General features: G+C 54.1%; 1 protein-coding gene and 1 long non-coding RNA gene across 7 annotated transcripts in view; one reads left to right on the top strand and one right to left on the bottom strand.

The window, feature by feature from the left end:
* TBC1D16 (TBC1 domain family member 16) overlaps window positions 1-18,687 on the top strand; it is a 77,294-nt gene that overhangs the window by 23,940 nt on the left and 34,667 nt on the right. The window lies entirely within an intron of this gene.
* On the bottom strand, window positions 456-18,627 carry LOC124247823 (uncharacterized). The gene is made up of 3 exons (XR_006890840.1): window positions 14,314-18,627; window positions 7,106-8,141; window positions 456-5,037 (listed from the first exon to the last, which is right to left on the bottom strand). It is a non-coding gene; the product is annotated as an uncharacterized LOC124247823 (long non-coding RNA).

The raw sequence follows: 18,687 nt of genomic DNA, 5'->3' as shown, positions 1-18,687 counted from the left end.
ATTTTGTTACGTCGCAAGTAGCTCACAGAGGGCTGAGTGGCTGAAAATGGCCGTGTCCGTTCATGTGTTACCTGTGGGGCATAGCCAGGCAGGCCCGAGTCCCCAGATGGAAAGGCCACCTGCCATACTCCCCAGCCCGCAGCACAGAGATGCATGGAAATCCGCAACCACATGGACCTTCAAGGCGACTGGGGAGTGGGTGGGCCAGGAGGGCCGCTGCGACTGCCTCACCGTCACGGGCCCTCGAATTACCTCCCCCGCTGAGGTCTGTTTTATGAGCGGGGTTAGTCCTGCGGCTCTCTTAGTCCCGTCCCTTCCATAGTGCCAGAAATCAGGGCTTGGGTTTGGGATGAAGGTGAGGGTGGCCACCAGGCAGGATCAGTGGCCAGCCCATCGTTCGTTTCTGTCCTGAAAGGTACCCGGTCCAGGCCCAAGGAGCAGTTGGGTGAGGGTGGAATACAACAGGACCCTCGTGTGGCCCCGCGTGTGGCATGTCAACTGGCCCCACCCTTGGGAAGTGCATTGGTGATATGTCTGAAGAACCAGAACACAGCTCCTACTCCCTAAGTCAACATGTCTCTTCTAGAACTCGTCCTAAGAAATCGTCTAAATTGCAGCAATAAAACACACTTACGTGAAGATGTTCATCATCGTGTTCTTTATAATGGGGAAAGAAAGGGAAAGAGCCTAAATATCTAGCAGTAGAGAAGGAGATAAATCGATTACAGGTCATGTACTAGATCAAGGAGTTTTAACTGGGGCCTGGGAGCCCCCCGAAATCTTACGCCGCTTCTTGTATGTGGGCTCATGCGTGTGCATTTTTCTGAGGGAGGGGGCACCGTCTGACTGTGCAAAGGGTTTGTGACCCCCAAAAGGTCCAGAAGGTTCATACTCCTGGATGGAAGAGTATGCAGTGCTTATAAAGACTGTGCTAAGTGTTTATAAAGACTGTGCTACAGCGTGGGAATTTACAGTGTATCGAAAACAAAGCAGGTAGCAAATTATGTGCACATTTTGATTCAAATCTGTGGAAAGGGCTGGTGCATGAATGAGGCAGTCTGGAGCAGCACGGTACCAGGATGGAGATATTCTAGGCCTGTGCCATCAATGCAGTCTTCACGCAGCTGGGGAACACTCGAAATGTGGCTAGTGCAACTGAGACGCTGAGTTTTTAATTTTACATCCTATCGACTAATATAAATTTAAATTGCACATGTGCCTGCCATATTAGACAGCACGGGTTGAGAGGAAGATGTGCCAGTGTGTTAGGATAGTGTGATTATGAGCAATTTTTTCTTTTCTCAATTTCCAAAAATGTTATACTGTGATTATGTTACTCTTATGATGAAAACCAGTTTTAAAAATAGGCAGCCAGTTAAAGCCCTGTACAGCCCAGACCTGCTCGCCCTCGCCTGCTGTCTCGGATATTGTTAATGAAAAAGCCCCCGGGCCTGTGTAAGGTCCTTCCAATGAAAGCGACGCTAATGATCTACCACCCTCAGACCCTGGAGCTTGTCACTAGTGCCCCCCCAGGGGGAATGTGTGCTTCATTTCCTCTCCCTTGTGGGATCCTCTTGTCGTTCTTGGCGTGCATTCTCAGGGCAGCCGTCCCAAGTGAAGGGTGATGTACGGGGTTACAGAATGAGCTGGGTGGCCTCGCATGCAGTGTCTCTCACCATGGCTTCATTGGTGCAGTGGTCATGCCAGCTCAGACACACGTCCAGGAGAGCCGGGCGTGGCCACAGGGGGACTCGGGCCCTCCTGCCCACAGGCTCCTGCTCAGATGCTCACCTGCCTCTTCATCCTTTCCTCTTGCTCTTTTCCCATGCACACTGCACTTTGCCCAGCCATCCCGAGCAGGCTCCCCATTTCCCAGCCTTGCTTCCTCCAGCTGGAATGTTCTCCCCTCTACTGTGGAAACCCCAGCCAGCCCGCAGGGGTCCTCTCTGTGCCCGCCGCTCCCTGGGCATCCCTTCGTGTGGCATTAAACTATACTGCTTTGCACTGTTGCTTTCTCCTGAGACTTACCGGCCCGTCTAGACCAGCGCCGTCCAGTAGAACTTTCTGCAGTGATGGACGCTGTCCAGTGCAGTAGCCACTAACCATGTATGGGATCGAGCCTTGAAAATGTGGCTATTGAGACTGAGCAACTGGATTTTTAATTTTATTCATCTTCAGTGAATTTAAATTTTAATAGCCGTATGCGGCAAGGGGTTTCCGTTTGGACAACGCAGGTCCAGATGAGCAGTCCTTGGGAGGAGCAGGGAAGGTGGAAACACGCTCCTGGCACAGAGTAGGCCCTCAAAATTCTCTGTCCAAAGGAAAAGGGAAAAGATGAGACGAGAGCAGGTGCCCCTCCCCCACCCCCAAGGGGCCGGTTTCACAGCGGGTGGCAGGAGCGGTCAGGTTACCCTGAAGCTACAGGCCGAAGCCAGCGAGGTGGGAAGGTTGCTGCCTGGCCTGAGGCTCAGCCTGGCTCCAGCCAGCCACCCTGCCGGGCGCGAGGCTGAAATAAATGGCATCTTAAGTGCTTTTTGCCTTTAGGAGGAAAAGGCTCTATGACACCAGGGTATCAGCCATAAAGGCTGAATTATTAATACCTATTGTCATCGTTGCTGTAACTGGCCCCTGCTCCTCCCACCCTGCGCGCTGATGAAATGAGGCACTCTGGGAGGAATCCCAGCCTCCGAGAAGGAGCCAGAACTGGTGAGCTCCGTGGCTTAAGTCCGAGTGCCTGAAAGTGTCATTGCCAGGGAGCTGCCACCGGGGACCCTGACGGTGTTGTGCAAGGTCACCAGGGCCTTTTGAGGGCAGTGGTTGGTGCGATGATCCTGTTGGATGCTCAGTGATTCCTGGTGGTTTTCATAAATAGCCTTGCTGGTCCTTTTCTGTCCAGCCATCTCAGGGCAGGCACACAAGCCTGAAGGAGGGAGTGGAAATTCTCCCAGAAATGGGAGAAGAAATGAGCCCTGCAGGGGAGGGGCGTGATACAAAGGAGGGAGCCGCACTTCACTGCTTCCCGTCTTTCTGTTCCCGGCTCAGAGTAGCTGTCAGCAAATAAGAATTCTTTCCCAGAGGTGGGAGAAGGACAGACAAGGTGGAGGGGCTCATGAGAAAGGTGTGGCCCTGAGAAGATGCGGGGGGGGCGGGGGCAGGGAAGAAGGAGGAGCCATCTCATTGAGGGACCAGCAGGGTGAAGGTCCAGAGGCAAGAGACAGCCGGGAGGCGTGGTGAGCCCAGGTTCGATGCTGCAGTAAGGAAGGGTTGGGGACTGGACCAGCGCATGTCCTAGGAGGCCACTCCAGCAGGACTGGCGATGGAGGGTGGGTCCAGGGGCTGCTCCACCTCGGAGAAGGGGCTGACTGTCTGTGTGGTCAGTTGTGGATGGGATGCTGAGGCGTCAGTGGGTTCCAGAGAGATTTAGGAGGTGGACTGACTGGGAACTCAGAGAAGTGCATCCCCTTACCGTCCAAATTCCAGGAAGATTCCTCCAAGCTCAGTCATGGGGCCAGCCCAGGTGCCCAGGTGCCCTAAGGATGCTCTGGGCACAGCCGCCCTAGCCCCTCCCGGGCCCCCAGCAGCAGCCTGGCAGCCGGGGAGCTGGCAGCTTCCAAAGATCTGTTGTTTGGGTTTGTTTGTGCTTCTGCACCCGGGAGCTGAGATTTCTTTCTTTCAAACATCCTATCTCCCGACACCCTGCAATCTGTTCTGCGCTTCGTTAAGGCTAATCTTGTCTTATGTTTCTTAGCGCTCGGCAGGCTGCGTGCCGGCTTCTCCCTCCCCTCCAAGTGCCCCCCAGTCAAGGTGGCTGTCACCAGCTGCTCCCCCTGTGCCTGGGGGCTGGCCAATACCAGGGGTACAGGAAGGGCAGCCAGGAGGTCTGAGCCCTGCAGTCTGGTGGGGGGGGCCTCCGGGCAGGCTGGAAACGGCCGGGGAGCCCCACTGCCAGGTTCAGAAGCCAGGCCGGTACCCAGGGCCGAGCACGGACCCTTTGCTCTCTGCTCCTCGGCTCTGGGAGCTCATTAGCAGGCGGTGGCTGCCACTGGCTTCAGGAGCTTGGAGGGGCTGCCAAAGAATTCAGACTGGGTCTCGACAGTGTCCAGTCCCTTGACATGTGACTCGGGTGGCTGTTTGGCTCACACGCACTGTCTGGGGGCAGCAGGGGCAGGCCAGCTTGGTTGGGGAGGCCCCGTGGGTCCTGCAGGGCTGGGAGCCTGGCTAGCTCTGTGGTCAGAGCCCAGATGTGACCCTCAGCCCCACCCAGATCCCTAGGACCTGGCCAGGGCAAGGTGTTGAGCCTCTCTGTGTCTCGGTTTCCACATCTGTGAAATGGGGCTATTGTGAGGGTCCAGTGAGGTGACGAGTGAAAGGGTTCTGCACGGAGCAGGTAGTAAAAATTGTTACCAGGAGGGCAAACACAAGTGGCACTTTCACAGCACTTAGCATGCCAGCTGGTTCTGAGCGCTTTGTGTTCGTTTCCTGGGGCGGCTGTGACAGAGGACCCAAAAGTGGGTGGCTTCAAACAACAGAAATTGATTTTCTCACAGCTCCAGAGGCCAGAAGTCCGAGATCGAGGTGTCGGCAGGACCGTGCTCCCTCTGAACGTCTAGGGAAGGTCTGAAGGTGCTTCCTGCCTCTTCCAGCTCCTGCGGCTCCAGGCGCCCTTGGCTTGTGGCCGCCTCGCTCCAGCCTCTGCCTCTGTCTTCGCATGGCTGTCGCCTCTGTGTCTCTGCGTCCTCTTTTTGTCGGGACATAAGTCACTCTAAATCCAGGATGATGTCCTCTTGAGGTCCTTAACTAATTATGTCTGTGAAGACCCTGATTCCAAATAAAGTCACATCGGGAGGCTCCAGGTGGACATGAATTTTGGGGGACACTGTTCGACCCCACCCTTGCTGTGGGGGCACTGATGCATTTACTCCTGAAAGGACGCTCGAGGTCCGTGCCCTTCTCCCGTTTTAGAGAAGGCTGAGGAACAGACAGCTCGCGTCACTTGCAAAGGTCACAGCACACGAGTTCCTGGCTGAGATTCCAACTCTGAAGTTAAAAAGAGAAAGCAAAAAAATCAAAACAAAATCAGGCCCTTCGAAGGCCCTGTTCAGTGATCACTTGGAAATCAGTCACCCTACCTAGCCCGGCCCTGTCGGCCCCTGGGTCTGGTCGGGAGCCCCCAGGGAGGTGGGTGGGGGCCGAGCAAAGATGCTGTAGAAATTTCCTTTAAGAATAACGCAAGCAATATATGTCCATTTTAGAAATTTGGGGAAAAAGGCGTAAGGAAGATATTTATGGTCATTGGTCCCTCTAGCATTGGTCTTATCTTTTGGTTCGTTTCTCTCTGGCCTTGCAAAGTGGGGGGCTGTAATTATCTGTTGCAGAGGCCAGCACACCTTTTCCACAAAGGGCCAGGCAGTGAGTGTTTTCAGCTTTAGTGGCCGCGTGTTCTCTGTGCAGCTTCTCAACTCCGCCTGGGTAGAGAGCAGCAGCCCCTTGCGATACATAAGTGATTTGGCGTGGCTGGGTGCCAATAAAACTTCATTTTTGGACTCTGAAATTTGAATTTAATATAATTTCCACGTGTCATGAAATATTCTCCTCCTTTTGATTATTTCAATGTTTTTTAAAAAATGCTCAAAACCATTCTTCATGCAAAAACCTGTGTACGGATGTTTGTAGCAGTTTTATTAATTGCCAACACTTGGAAGCAAACGAGATGTCCTTCAGTAGGGGAGGGGATAAAAAAACTGGTCCCTGCAGACAAGGGAATATTATTCAGTGTTAAAAAGAAATGAGCGATCAAACGAGGAAAAGACATGGAGGAACCCTAAATGCATGTTACTAAGTGAAAGAAGCCAGTCTGAAAAGGCTACAGGCTGTGTGCTTCCAACTCTATCACCTTCTGGAAAAGGCAAAACTATGGAGACAGTGAAAAGATCAGTGGTGGCCAGGAGGTGGCGGGAAGGAGGGGTGGACAGGCGGAGCACAGAGGATTTTCAGGGCAGTGAAACGACTCTGTAGGATACTGTAATGGTAGGTACACATCATTACCCGTGTCCAAATTAACAGAATGCACAACACCAAGATGAGCCCTAATATAAGCTGTGGACTTTAGTAGGGTTTTTTTCTTTATTTTTATTTTATTTTTATTTATTTTTTTGAGGAAGATTAGCCCTGAGCTAACATCTGCTGCCAGTCCTCCTCTTTTTGCTGAGGGGGACTGGCCCTGAGCTAACATCCGTGCCCATCTTCCTCTACTTTATAAGTGGGACGCCTACCACAGCATGGCGTGCCAAGCGGTGCCATGTCCGCACCTGGGATCCGAACCTGTGAACCCCGGGCCACTGAAGTGGAACGTGTGAACTTAACTGCTGGCCCTGGACTTTAGTCAATAATAATGTATTGATATAGGTTCGTCAGGTCTAACAGACATATTATGCTAATGCGAGATGTTAATAATGGGGGAGCCGTGTGTGTGGAGGAGGGTATGTAGGAAGTGTCTATACCTTCTGCTCAGTTTTTTTATAAACCTAAAACTCCTCTGAAAGATAAAATCTGTTAAAAAAAAAAAAAAAAACATTCTTAGCTCACAGGCTGTACAAAGACAGCCAGGAGCCTGGACTGTGCTAATTCCTACTCTAAACCGCCGCTGTCCAATGGAAATGGGACGTGAGCCACATACGCGATTGAAAATTTTCTAGTAACCACATTTGAAAAAAAACTTTACTTTTAAATAGCTATAGAGTCACAGGAAGTTGCAAAAAAATGTACAGGGAGGTCCCATGCACCCTTCACCCAGCTTCCCCCAGTGACATCATCCTGCTTAAAACCGTAGTACACATTCTGGACCAGGAGATCGAGGTGGGTTCAATCCACTGGTCTCCCTGGTTTTCCAGCTTCCGTTTGTGTACGTGTGTGTAGAGTGCTGTGCAGTTGTATCACATGCTGTGTGTGTCACCACCACAACCAGGATACAGAGCTGTTCCCTGACCGCACGGCTCCCTCTGCCACCCCTTACAGCCATAGCCAGCTCCTTGCCCCCATCCCTGACCCCGGCAGCCACTACTCTCTTCTGCATCTTTATAAAACTTTTATATAAATGGAGTCATACCGTGTGTAACCTTTGAGATGGGCTTTTTTCATTCAGCTTACTTCCCTTGAGCTCCTTCCACATCGTTGTGCGTATCAATAGCTCTCTCCTTTTTATTGCTGAGTCGTATTCCGTGATGTGCACGGACCAGCTTAACTGTCTACCCGTGGAAGGGCGCTAAGGGGCTGTCTCCGGTTCGGGGCATTTACAGATAAAGCGGCTACGAACATTCCATCCAGATTTTTGTCTGAACATGGTCTTCATTTCTCTGGGATGAAGTCCCAGGAGTGCAGTTGCTGAGTCGCACAAATGGTGATTGCCTGTTTAGTAGCTGTGCCATCTCACATGGCCACCAGCAATAGGTGAGTGATCCAGTTTCTCTGCATCCTTGCCAGCATTTGGTGGGCTCATGTTTTCTTTTGGCCATTCTGATCCGTGTGTAATGCTATCTCATTGTGATTGTAGTTCTCGTCCCCCTAGTGACGCTGAACACCTTTTCCTGTGTTTATTTGCCACGTCGGTGTCCTCTTTGGTGAAATGTCTCTTCATGTCTTTTGCCCACATTCTAACGGGGGTTTTCTTTTTAACGCTTGCGTTTTTGAGAGTTCTTTATGTATTCTAGATACTAGTCTTTTGTCAGATATATGATTTGCAAGTATTTCTCCCAGTGTATAGTTATCTTTTCATCCCCCTAACAGGATCTTTCACAAAGCAAAAGATTTTAATTTTGATGATGTCCAACAGAGCAATTTTTCTTATGGATCTTGCTTTTGGTGTCGAGTCTGAGAACTCCCAGCCTCGTCCTGGATCCCAAAGATGATCTCCTATGTTATTTTCCTAGAGACTTTCTAGACTCACGTTTTACATTTAATTCAAATTTCCATTCCATGATCCATTTTGAGTTCATTTTGACGTTAGGAGCGAGGTTTCGGGCGAGGTTCCTCTTTTCCCCGGGGGTGTCTGACTCCCCCAGCGCCGCTGTTGAGAAGGCTCCCCCTCCTCCGCTGAATTGCTTTTGCCCCTTTGCGAAATATCAGCTGGGCACATTTGTGTGAGTCTAATAGCCACATTTTAAAAAGTAAAAAGAGACATAAAATTAATTTTAATAATTACCTGATACACCTCAAATGTTACCATTTCAACATGTGATCAGTATGAAACGCTGTTGCTGAGAGATGCGTTACATTCTATCTTTGTGCTGAGTCTTGGGAATCCCGCGTGCCCTTTTCCCCTAGAACACATCTCAGTTTTAACTCCCTAGAACACATCTCAGTTTTAACTCGCCACGTTCGAGTGCTTGATGCCACATGCGGCTTGGGACCACTGCCTTGGCCAGCTTGGCTCTATACAGGGTGGTGTCCTGGTTTTTTTTAACACCCTTTTCTCCTGGGCTGCCCTCCGCCTTTGTCCTTGATGGCTGGGTGGCTTCTAGGAGGAGGTCTGGAGAGCATTCTCTTGCCCCTCTAGGAGGTTCTGCAGCCCTGACTCCTCCCTGGCTCTGAGCAGGGGTTCTGAAGTCACTGGCCAGGTCTGTCACCCAGGGATGAAGATTCTGAAGAGATGCCTGGTGGAGCTGTTGCACCTGGCGGTCGCCTTGAAATCATGCTACTGTTGACTGCCCTCCAAGGGACTGTGAGCTCCTCAGAAGGCTGACCCCTGTCTATGAAGCTGTCAGGACAGGGAGCACATACGGGCATCAACCCTCCTGAACCGGAAAGAAGGATGTGCTGCCTCCAGGAGCTGAGGCAGCGCTCCCTGGGGACTTAGTGGTCTCGTAGGAGGGATGTCGAAGGACAGGGCAATGAAACTGCTGTCCGCCTTCTCCACTCAGCTGACAAACCACGACAGCCCCTCTGGGGGCCCTTGACGCAACCCTTGATGATTTGCTGCACAGGGGCTGTGCAGATGCTCTCCGGGGGGCTGTGCTGCTCTGACGGCTTGGGTCGCCCTCAGGAGCCGGAAGCCAGAGGCCCTGGGGCCCCGGCTCTTGCATCAGCAGCCCTGGCAGGGCTTCTGAGGGATCTGAGCGCGAGCTCACAGAGGCAGCCATGTGGCAGCGCCACCCAGGTGAGACAGGAGCTCAGGCTCTGCCTTCGGGGACTCAAGCCTGGCTGTTGCAATGCAACCCAATACTGATGAAATCCTCTCTAAAGGCGGGGGTGGGAGGGGGTATGACCTTTGTCTTTTGATCAAACGTTCCCATATCCACTTGTTTGCCTTAACATTCATTCCCAGCAGGGTAAACAGAAAGGGCATTTTCGCTTGGTTTTCCGTTCAATTCAACCAGTGTTCCTTAAACACCTGTGATGTTCGGGGGACAAAGGGCTCCTGGCGGCCCCCTCCACCTACATCGAGAACATGCCTCCTTGCTTCAGGGAATCTGTTTGGGGAAGCTGAAAATATGGTTTCCCCGACCATCTAGGGCAGCTGAAGACCCCAGCCACACTGGTCGCCCTGACCACCTGCCCTTTGAAAGCCAAGGCTGGTGGAAGCAGGCCTGGACTCTAGTGCTAGCTCATGGCCTAGAGAAAGTCCCTGACCTTCCTTAGCTTCAGGTGACACAGTTGGTTCCCAAGTGTGGCAACCCTGGAGATGAGTCCCCAGGTCACATCTCAGCTCTGCCTTGCCATGTGCCCTGGCAAGTCACTACCCTCATTGCCCCACTTTCTCCTCCGTACAATAGGACGGTGACCGTACGTGCCCACAAGACCGATATGCGGACTGGCCCCCAAGCATACTTGAGGTCCCCAGGAAAGGCGGGCATTGAGACTGGCCTGAGGGCGTAGATGGACAAATGCCACTTCTGTTACATTTTGATGTTTTCCCAAATAAGGTACAGACCCCCTAGAGAAGGGGGCCTTTCCCAAGGGGCTTTGGAGCAAGAAAGTGCTGTGGGAGGGAGGTGCCTGCCAGAGTCAGGGTAACATGGGAGTAAGAAGCTGGAAGTGGAAATATTCTGGAAGGAGGGAGAGTGGCTGTCCCTGGGTCACGGGAAGAGGAGCCCTGCAGGCATCAGGGAGGGAGGGGGAAGGTAGGAGACCTGGGACCCAGCAAAGGGGGCGGTGGTGGGTGTGGCCTCTCCCAGGAGCCCCGGGGCTGGCGGTTAGGGCGGACTCTGTAGATGGTAAAGGCATCAGGATCTGTCTTGCTTCTGTAAATATTTAAACACTGGGAGGATTATTTTTGGTAGCTACGGTCCCTCTCCGAGCCTGGCGGGCTGCCGGGCTGCCGGGAAGGGTGTCGAGTGACAGCAGGCTCGCTGCTCGCTCCCGAGCTTCATGTGCTCGCCCTTCCAACGGCCTTGATTTAATTGGGGTCGTGGTCCCCCCTTTTGGGAGAGCGCGGGTGCACGGAGGCTTCTACTTCTAGGCTTTCACCTTCGGGGTGAGACCGACGTGATGAGGATGGATGTCAGGTCTCAGAAGTTTCCCTGACGGTAGTTGAAAGCGACAGTTCCTTGAGCTTCCAAACCACGAGCAGTGAAGTGCAGGGCCAGCAGCAGGCCGGGCACCCCTGGGGACGTTGCCACGCTCCGCCAGACCCACCTGGGGTGAAAGGACGCATTGTGTGCCCCGCAGTGTGAGGGGGCCTGCAGAGAGGCGCCTTTGTCTGGTCCACGGGCAGACGTGCGCGCCTCCCGGGCAGGCATGGCCCGTGGCCGGGGTTGGACATGGACGTGGGGCACCGAGGTCTGCCTAGGCCTGGCTCTTCGCAGAGGGGTGGCCTGTCTTCTCCAGCCCAGAATCCAGTCTGCTGGGCATCACAGCCCAGCCACTTCTGTGAAGGACGAGGCTGGCCAACACGGCCTCTCTGAAACCCCATTTTCCTGGAGGTGGCACTACACCGAGGGAGGGATCTCCGCATGCCCAGCAGATGGCAGGCTTCCCCCAGATCAGCCAGGGGTGTCCACTGCCCGCAGCACCCGCCCACCGGGCCTCCCAGCCTGCCCCCTCCCCTGCGCCCCCACCCCGTTGGCTAAGGATCCAAGGACCCCTAGGGAAGGGGGTCTACCTGCCCTTGGCTGCCCACCTGTCCTCCCTCACTTCTCACTTCCTGAGCTGGTTTTCTTAGCGTGGACGTGAGCTGGCCAGCGCCTTAAAGCAGAGCCAGTTATAAGGGCTAGCCGGGTGTGTGCTGTTGGGGAAGGGGACACAAGCTAAGACCCAGGCCAGGCTCCCTCGGCGGTGGGGCCACTGGGCGCTCCTTCCCTCTGTCCTGTCTCTATTTCCAGTTGGCCACTGTCTCCCCGCTGACTTTCCATCTCTTCTCTGGGTCTGGTGGCTGGAGAGTTGCCAGCAGGACTTCCCCCCAACCTGCCTCACGCCAACCATGGTCTCCCAGAGACCGGGCAGGTCCCAGGTGCGCTTGGCCTCCAGCCCCAGAGCAGAGGCACATGGCTGATGTTAGAACGAGGATGGTGGCGGGGGTGTCGGCCGGATGCAGCCTGGTTTCTGTGCTTCTCACTTCTCCTGTGTAGACAGTGACCTCCAGGATGGCCCAGCTGAGTCTCAAGGGGCCTTGTCCAAAACTTACTTTGCTGGACCTCTGCTTTTAAAAACTTATTGTTGTTATATAGATAATACGTGGTCAATATAGAAGGTACCCAAGAAGAGTGAAAGCAAGGACTCAAACAGATATTTGCACACCCATGTTCCTAGCAGCATTATTCACAATTGCCAAAAGCGGGGGAGCAACCCAAGTGCCTGTGGACGGATGATGGATAAACAAAATGCGGTCCATCCACACAATGGAATATTACTCAGCCTTAAAAAGGAAAGAAGTTCTGACAGCTGCTGCAACATGGGTGAACCTTGAGGACATCATGCTGAGTGTGATAGGCCAGACACAGATGGGCGAATACTGTGTGATTCCACTGACATGAGGCACTTAGAGGAGTCAAATCCATAGAGACGGAAAGCAGGATGGAGGCGCCAGGGGCTGTGAGAGGAGGAGTGGGGGGAGTTAGTGTTCACACTGGGGCAGAGCTTCAGTTTGGGAAGATGAAAGGGTTCTGGAGGTGGATGGGGGTGATGGTTGCACAGCAATGTGACTGTACCTAATGCCACTGAACTGTACACTTAAAAAGGGCTAAGATGGTAAATTTTAGGTGTATTTTACCACAATTTAAAAAAAAGAGACAGAAGGAGACAGAAGTTGAGATCACCAAGGTGACTGAGCCTGCGAGGAGCCGCCCTGGGTGTACGTCTTTCCAGCCCTTTGAGAACTATCTTTTTTGGGTGAGGCCCGGGAAGCCTGCGTTGACTGCCCCCCACGCCGGCAGTCGGTCTTGATCTGGGCATTGGGAAACCATGCCGCTGTGGTCCAGGGCTGCGGGCCGTGGGCGACCCTAAGCCAGCTCTGATGCTGCCACTCACCTCTGCCCGGGCTGGCAGGAGAGGCTTGCTCCGCCAGCTCCAGCGTGATGGCCGGAGGGCTGACTGGGGCCTGGGGTCCCACCACCCCCATTTTGCTCACTGGCTGGGGGCCGAGACTGGCCGCTGCGCACCTCCCTGAAAGACGGACGCCTGCTCTCAACAGGACTTGTTCAGTCCGAGTAGAAAACAGCTGAGGGGGCAGCCTGGCGCTGGCCTGGAAAGCTGGGTCTTCCGCGAGACTCTGAAGGGTGGGAAACCTGGAGGAGGTGCTCAGAGTCTTATCGAGGTTAGATCAGGAACACTTTCCCAACCTTTCCCAGAACTCAGAAAAATAGACTCTTCCCCCATTGTTTTCTGGGAATTGGGAAACTGCCTGTGCCCTCCTTGCTGTGGGCGCTGGGCCTGTCGCTGAAGGGAGGGTAACCACGGGCCTAGGGCCAGCTCCCTAGCACTACCCCCAAGCCCCCAGCTGCCCCAAGAGGGTGGACATTGACCAGTGCACCTCGACCCCACCGTCCGCTAGGCCAACAGTGGGAATCCAGAAGGGCGGTGTCAGGAGGGACTGGCTGGGTGTGCCAGCCTTGAGGGCACAGCGAATGCCCCTCCGCCCAGTCTCTTTCAGTAACATTGTGTGATGAGACTGCCCAGGGCCAGTGGCTATGCCCCTCTTCTTGGTATGTGAACACTGGTTTTTCTATTTTAATGAAGGTTCTAGAGTCCTCCCAGCCTGCAGCAAAGCGGGCAGAGGGCAGCTTGGGGTCTTGGGGTCTCGGGGGCCCCGAGTCCCGGGCAAAATGAGCAAAAGCCACTGGAGAGGCTGGCCTGGCTTGTGGGGCTGGCCTAGTAAAGTGGCCTGCTTTCTGGTTCCCACCTCCATCAGTGTGCTGGGCCTCGAAGTGGCCTCGGTCGGGGTCCAAACGGCTCTCCCCTTTGCCTTGGAGCAAAGTGGCAGGGGGTGGGGGCACAGATGGGGGCGCAGGTCCCCGGCTGACACCCGACTGCCCTGGAGGGCACACCTGCCTTCCCGCTGGAACCCAGATGCATTTGGCCTGTCGTGGGTGTTTTCAAAGTCCAGGTCCACAAACAGCTAATACACAGCGTGACATTTGAGTTTGGCGAGTGCCAAAGGTCAGGCAGAACCTGCCCTGAAAGGCCAGCATCCCTGATGGCACAGGGTCCCCCAGCGAGGACCTCAGGCCGCCCCGGGGCCATCCCGTCAGCCACGCCTGTGTGGACTCGCCACTGCCAAGGATGGAAGTGGCCGCCCACAGGCTCAGAGGCCTTTAAAGCAGTTCTGAGCCCTGCACGTGCCTTGGCCATGACGATGTCGGGAGAGCAAAGACAACTGGTACTTGCTGGGACTTTCTCCATGGCAGGCAAGCCCCATGGCTTTTCATCCTCCCGATAACCAGGCAGCACATTTCTTTGGGGGCCTCTCTGTCCCTCAGACAAGGCTCAGAGCAGAAAGGTGACCTGCTCAAGGTCACGCTGGCTGAGCCGACGGAGCCAGTGGCATCCACCCTACCCGCTCAGTAAAACCGCAGGTAGCCGGGTAAAGAGGCCCGGAGTGCCACCCATGGGCGGGTCCGGAGGGACTCGGCTTGGAGGACCCTCCCTCCAGTTAGTTAGTTAGTGGGCAAAATCTCTTCCTGAGCTCCCAGCGCTTTTTCATCAGGGGAAGCAGTGCTACTTGGGGGGTCTTAAGTGGTCCCCACCTTTGGGGTGCCCTTGGGGCCACCTGGAATCCCGGCTGTGAGTGGGCTTGCTGGGTCCCTGCGCCCTGGCCGTTCACACCACGTGTTTACCTGGAGGTCAAGCTTGTATGATGGGCGGTAGAAAAATAGTCCTACTCACCATCTCTGCTTCTCTCTTTTGGTTTTTTTCCAATTTGAGAAACGTCCTTTGCGGAAACATAAAATTTTCTTCTATTGATTGAAAGGCTTTTCTTCGGCAGGACGGAGGGTGCTGGATCCCCAGAACAGGCCTGGGGTGGGAGGGCAGGCATGGGTTGGGATGCGGGCGACACGGTCCAGCCCGGCCAGAGACCCAGCCACAGGGTGGATTTTCAGCGGGGCTGGCCAGGACAGACTTCACTGCGCGTGGCGGAATTCGGCTTTGATTTTTATGAGCCTTTAACTGACCAAACAAACAGGGGCCACTGAGTCTTGCTTTGTGGCTGGTTACTGATTAAAGGACCTTCCAGAAAAACCCCAGTCACCCCTAAAGTTAGTGATTTGGGTTTTGTTCCCTTTGCGATGGAGCTAGTCTGTTGAGTTGCTGGTGTGCTGACCCAGTTCTTTGGCATGGAGCACAGAAATGTAGATTCACCAGGAGAAGGCCCGGCGGGTGGAGCTGGCTGCAGGCAGGCTGTGCGGTGTCTGATTTTCCTCCATCCTATGATTGGGTAGATCCATGGTTGGAGCCCCATCCGGGTCGTGCCCACCATGCCCCTTGGGAACACGCCCAGTGGAGCTGACTGTGTGGGGTCTGGACTCAATGCACAGCTCTCTACATTTGACAAAAGAAAACTTTTTCCAGTTGGGGCAAATTGGCCACAACTCTTGCTGAAGCTGGGGAGAGAGAGGTCCACTGGCCGGCGTGACTTCTCCAGGCAGTATTGTTTCTGTTTTGTGACTTTGGAAAGAACATAAAAGACTGGGCAGACGCCTGCCTGCTGAGGAGCCCAGGGCTGGTGGCCAGGCCAGCACCTCCCTGTTGGTGTCCAGGGAAAACGTTCAAAGTAAATAAACACAGCGATTTCTGGGAGTACGCAATCCCTTTCCCCCTCTTTCCTAATCCCGGCGCCTGGGGCCCGGACCCACAGGGGAAGCTCTTATCCTTTCACATCTGAAGGCTGGCCTGGGCCTGAACGGGAATGGGGATCCTGGCTCAAAACACTCACACCCAGACACCACGCACACTCGCACACACACACACACAGTTTCAGGAGGAAGTTAAAAGGATCTTGTTTGAATCAGAAGAAAATATTCAGTGTCCTCTCGTTCTCCTCCACCTGCTTTTTCCCCTTGTTTTTCTAAGTCACTCTCAGAATTGCTGAGTTACCTGGTTTTTGCGAGTTTAAGATATTCCCCTCCCGGTTTCATGAAAGCCTAACATCCAAGACCCTCCAAGGGTCCAAGCCTGGGTGCCTTCACACACTCCTCCCGGCCGTGCGCGTGTGTCTGCCCTGGATTAAAAGCTCCACGAAGGAAAGTTCCTCGCCCGCCTGTAAAGCGGCTGCTGTTGAAGGAGCCCCTGTCGCCTCTGAACCTGAATCTCCCTGTTCCCACGGAACACCCTTCCGCCTGAGAACCAGCTTGCGGCAGTGCCCAGGGCTCTCCCAGCCCAGAGAGGTCACGGTCACAAAGCTGGAAGGAAAATTCTTCCCTGGGACATCCCCACCCCCACTCCCCAGCCTCCACCCTCCCAGACAGCACTGGTTCCTTGTCACCAGGCACATCCCGCACCCGGTTACTCCATCCTTAAAGAAATGCTTGTTCCCTACCCTACCCAGGCAGAGATGTTCTAGGACAATTCCCTCTGTTGGTTGGGGTTGCGGCAATGTTCCAGAAAGATGTTCCTGCAAACCTGCTCCTGGCTGGAGACCTGACTCTGCTGTGGGCAATGACCCTGTCCGCAGCTCCATGACCAGTCCTCGTCCTGACCTTCTGTTGCCTGCAGAGCAGATACCAGGGTCCCACCTCACGTTCAGGGGCCCTCTGTGGAAACAAAGTACATCCCAGATGGCTTTGCTTAAAGGCTGCTGCGGGAAGGGAGACGGCTAAACATAGCAGCGGGGACCATAGGGCCACCTATGTCCGGGGACCTCAGGTCGAGCTCCTCCCCTCGGTCAGGACAAACGTCACCCGGGGCATGCCTCGACAGCCCCGGCCCACCCCAGCCCAGCCTGCCCAGGGGGCGGACCTCAGGCACCAGTCTGCAGGCTTCTCACTCAACCAGACCTTCCTGTTGACCCAGCAGGGATAAGGTCATCCCCTGAAGACGCAGCGTGCAGGGCTCGGCCCCAGCCTCCTGCGGGGCCAGGTTTGTGAGCCTTTCCTGATGAATGGAAAACCCAACCAGGACACTGCTTTCCAAGATTAAACCTGCTCGCTCACTGTGGTGGCTCCGCCCTTTAATAAGAGGCAGGAGTTGAGTGTCACCGGCTGACACACCCCTTGCCATTCACCCTTCAAACCCGGGAGTCTCGGCCTGGCCTCCGCTCTCCGAGGTGGAAAACACCTTTGGCGGGAGGCACTGCTTGTTCTCTCTTTTGTCTTCTCTGACGAAGGTGTCAGGGTTGGAGACTTCACGTGGATGCTCTGCACGCAGGGCATCTCCAAAAATGTCCTGGAGGCTGCGTCAGCGCCATGGGCATGCTGAGGATGCGGCGCTCAGGGGTCTGCTCCTTACATTTACGAAGCGAACGTGGACTTGCGATGTGGGGCCAGTGTCCACGTGTCCTAGGTATACAAGCTATGAGACCAGTGGACAAAGCCAGTGATGGCTTTTGGCTCTGAGTGGGCGGGTGTGGACCAAATGCACACCTTTTCTGCCTCCTGCCTCCCACGTGTTGAGACCACGCAGTAACCAGACCACAGTGATTGATGCAGATGCTAATCAGACACTTTTGTTTTCTGATTATCTCTCCATTTGATGGATGGCAGATGCCAGTGCAGACAAAATATAAACAGATTCCAGTCAGAACATTTCAAAGAAGAAATCAGCCACTGCGGAGAGCAGAGGACAGCGCCTTTCTGCCACCTGGCAAAGAGTTTCATTGGGAAAAATTATTTTTCCTAACCTTTTTGCTTTCTATTTAAATTAAGCTTCGCCAAGCAAGTTTGGCAGTAGCAGAGGGCTCCTAATTTGGTCCCCCTTGACCTCTGCTGGCTTGATTGGCAGTTTGTTGTCGGGGTGGAAGTTGTGCCTGCGAGGTAGGAGCGAGCAGAACAAATGCTCTAGGACAGCTTTGTGTCCCCGAGGACCCGGCGGAGCGGGGAGAGTGTGCAATTAGAGAAATCCTCCCATGGAAAGTTAATTAGCTACTAAATAGCATTTAGCACAGTTTACGATGGGAAATGCACGTCTGAAAAACGAGTGGAGATCAATGAAAGATGGCTGCCACAAGGGTGAGGGCGATGCTGGCCTGCTGGCGTTTCACCCCTCGTGTGTGGCTCAGCACCAGGGTCTCAGGGCATGGGGCTCGCCTTCCCCAGTGGGGTGAAGGGAAGGAACCCCAGCAGGGCCCATGAGATGGACCAGCCCGTGTCCCCAGGAGCTGTCCCCTCCGAGAGCAAGAGCCCGGGCCAGGAGATGCCCCATACACAGTCTGCCTGGCCTTGGAGTGGCTGTCCTGCCTTGCACACCTGCCCAGCTTCCCCATCACAAAAGTTAGTTAAATGTGTCTTCAGTTCCAGGGAACTGTGTCTGTCGTGGGTTGTTGTGTTCCCTCAAATTCTCGGCCACCTAGACCCTCAGAGTGGAACCTTATTGGGAAGGGTCTTTGCAGATGTAATTAAGGAAAGGACCAAGATGAGGGCATACTGGATTAAGGTGGGCCCTGAATTCAATGAGGGCCCTTCAAAGAGATGGAAAAGGACACACAGACCTAGGGAGATGGCCATGTGAAGACGGAGGCCGAGATGGAAGCGACGCCTCTACCAGCCGAGGGACTCCAATGACTGCCCGCAGCCCCCGGAGCTGGAAGGGGCCAGGCGGGATTTTCCCCTAGCCCTTCAGAGTGAGTGCAGCCCTCGGGACACCTTGATTGTGGACTTCTCCGGAACTGTGAGAGAATACATTCTATTGTTGTAAAGCAACCGGTTTGTAGTAATTTGTTATGGCAGCCCCGGGAAATTACTAGTCCACAAGAAAGCCCCTACCTGGGTCTGTCGGCATGGGTGCTGATGTCTGGAGCCCTTGAAGGGCTTGGTGGGCAGGAGGAAGCCAAGGCCCCCCAAGGAGAGGGAGGCGTCGGGACCACCTCGTCTTCTGCAAGGTCTGAGCTGACAGGTGTCACCCTTTGACTGGCTTGTTTTATTTCCCTGTTGGAACCGTGGGCTGATTGCTTGGGGCAATTTTTTGTTTTGTGACGGGTAGATCTTCGCTTTGTCTTGTTTTTCTGTTTGTTTTTGCCTTTGATCTTTTTAATGATTTGGAGAGTTTCCCTTTTTATTTTTTTAATTATAAAAGTAACACCTGCTTACCAAAGAAATTTTGGATAAT

Source organism: Equus quagga, chromosome 11 (genome assembly GCF_021613505.1).
Source record: "Equus quagga isolate Etosha38 chromosome 11, UCLA_HA_Equagga_1.0, whole genome shotgun sequence".
Lineage (NCBI taxonomy): Eukaryota > Metazoa > Chordata > Mammalia > Perissodactyla > Equidae > Equus > Equus quagga.
Note: the sequence above shows the minus strand (reverse complement) of the source record. Positions and strands in the feature narration are given on the sequence as shown.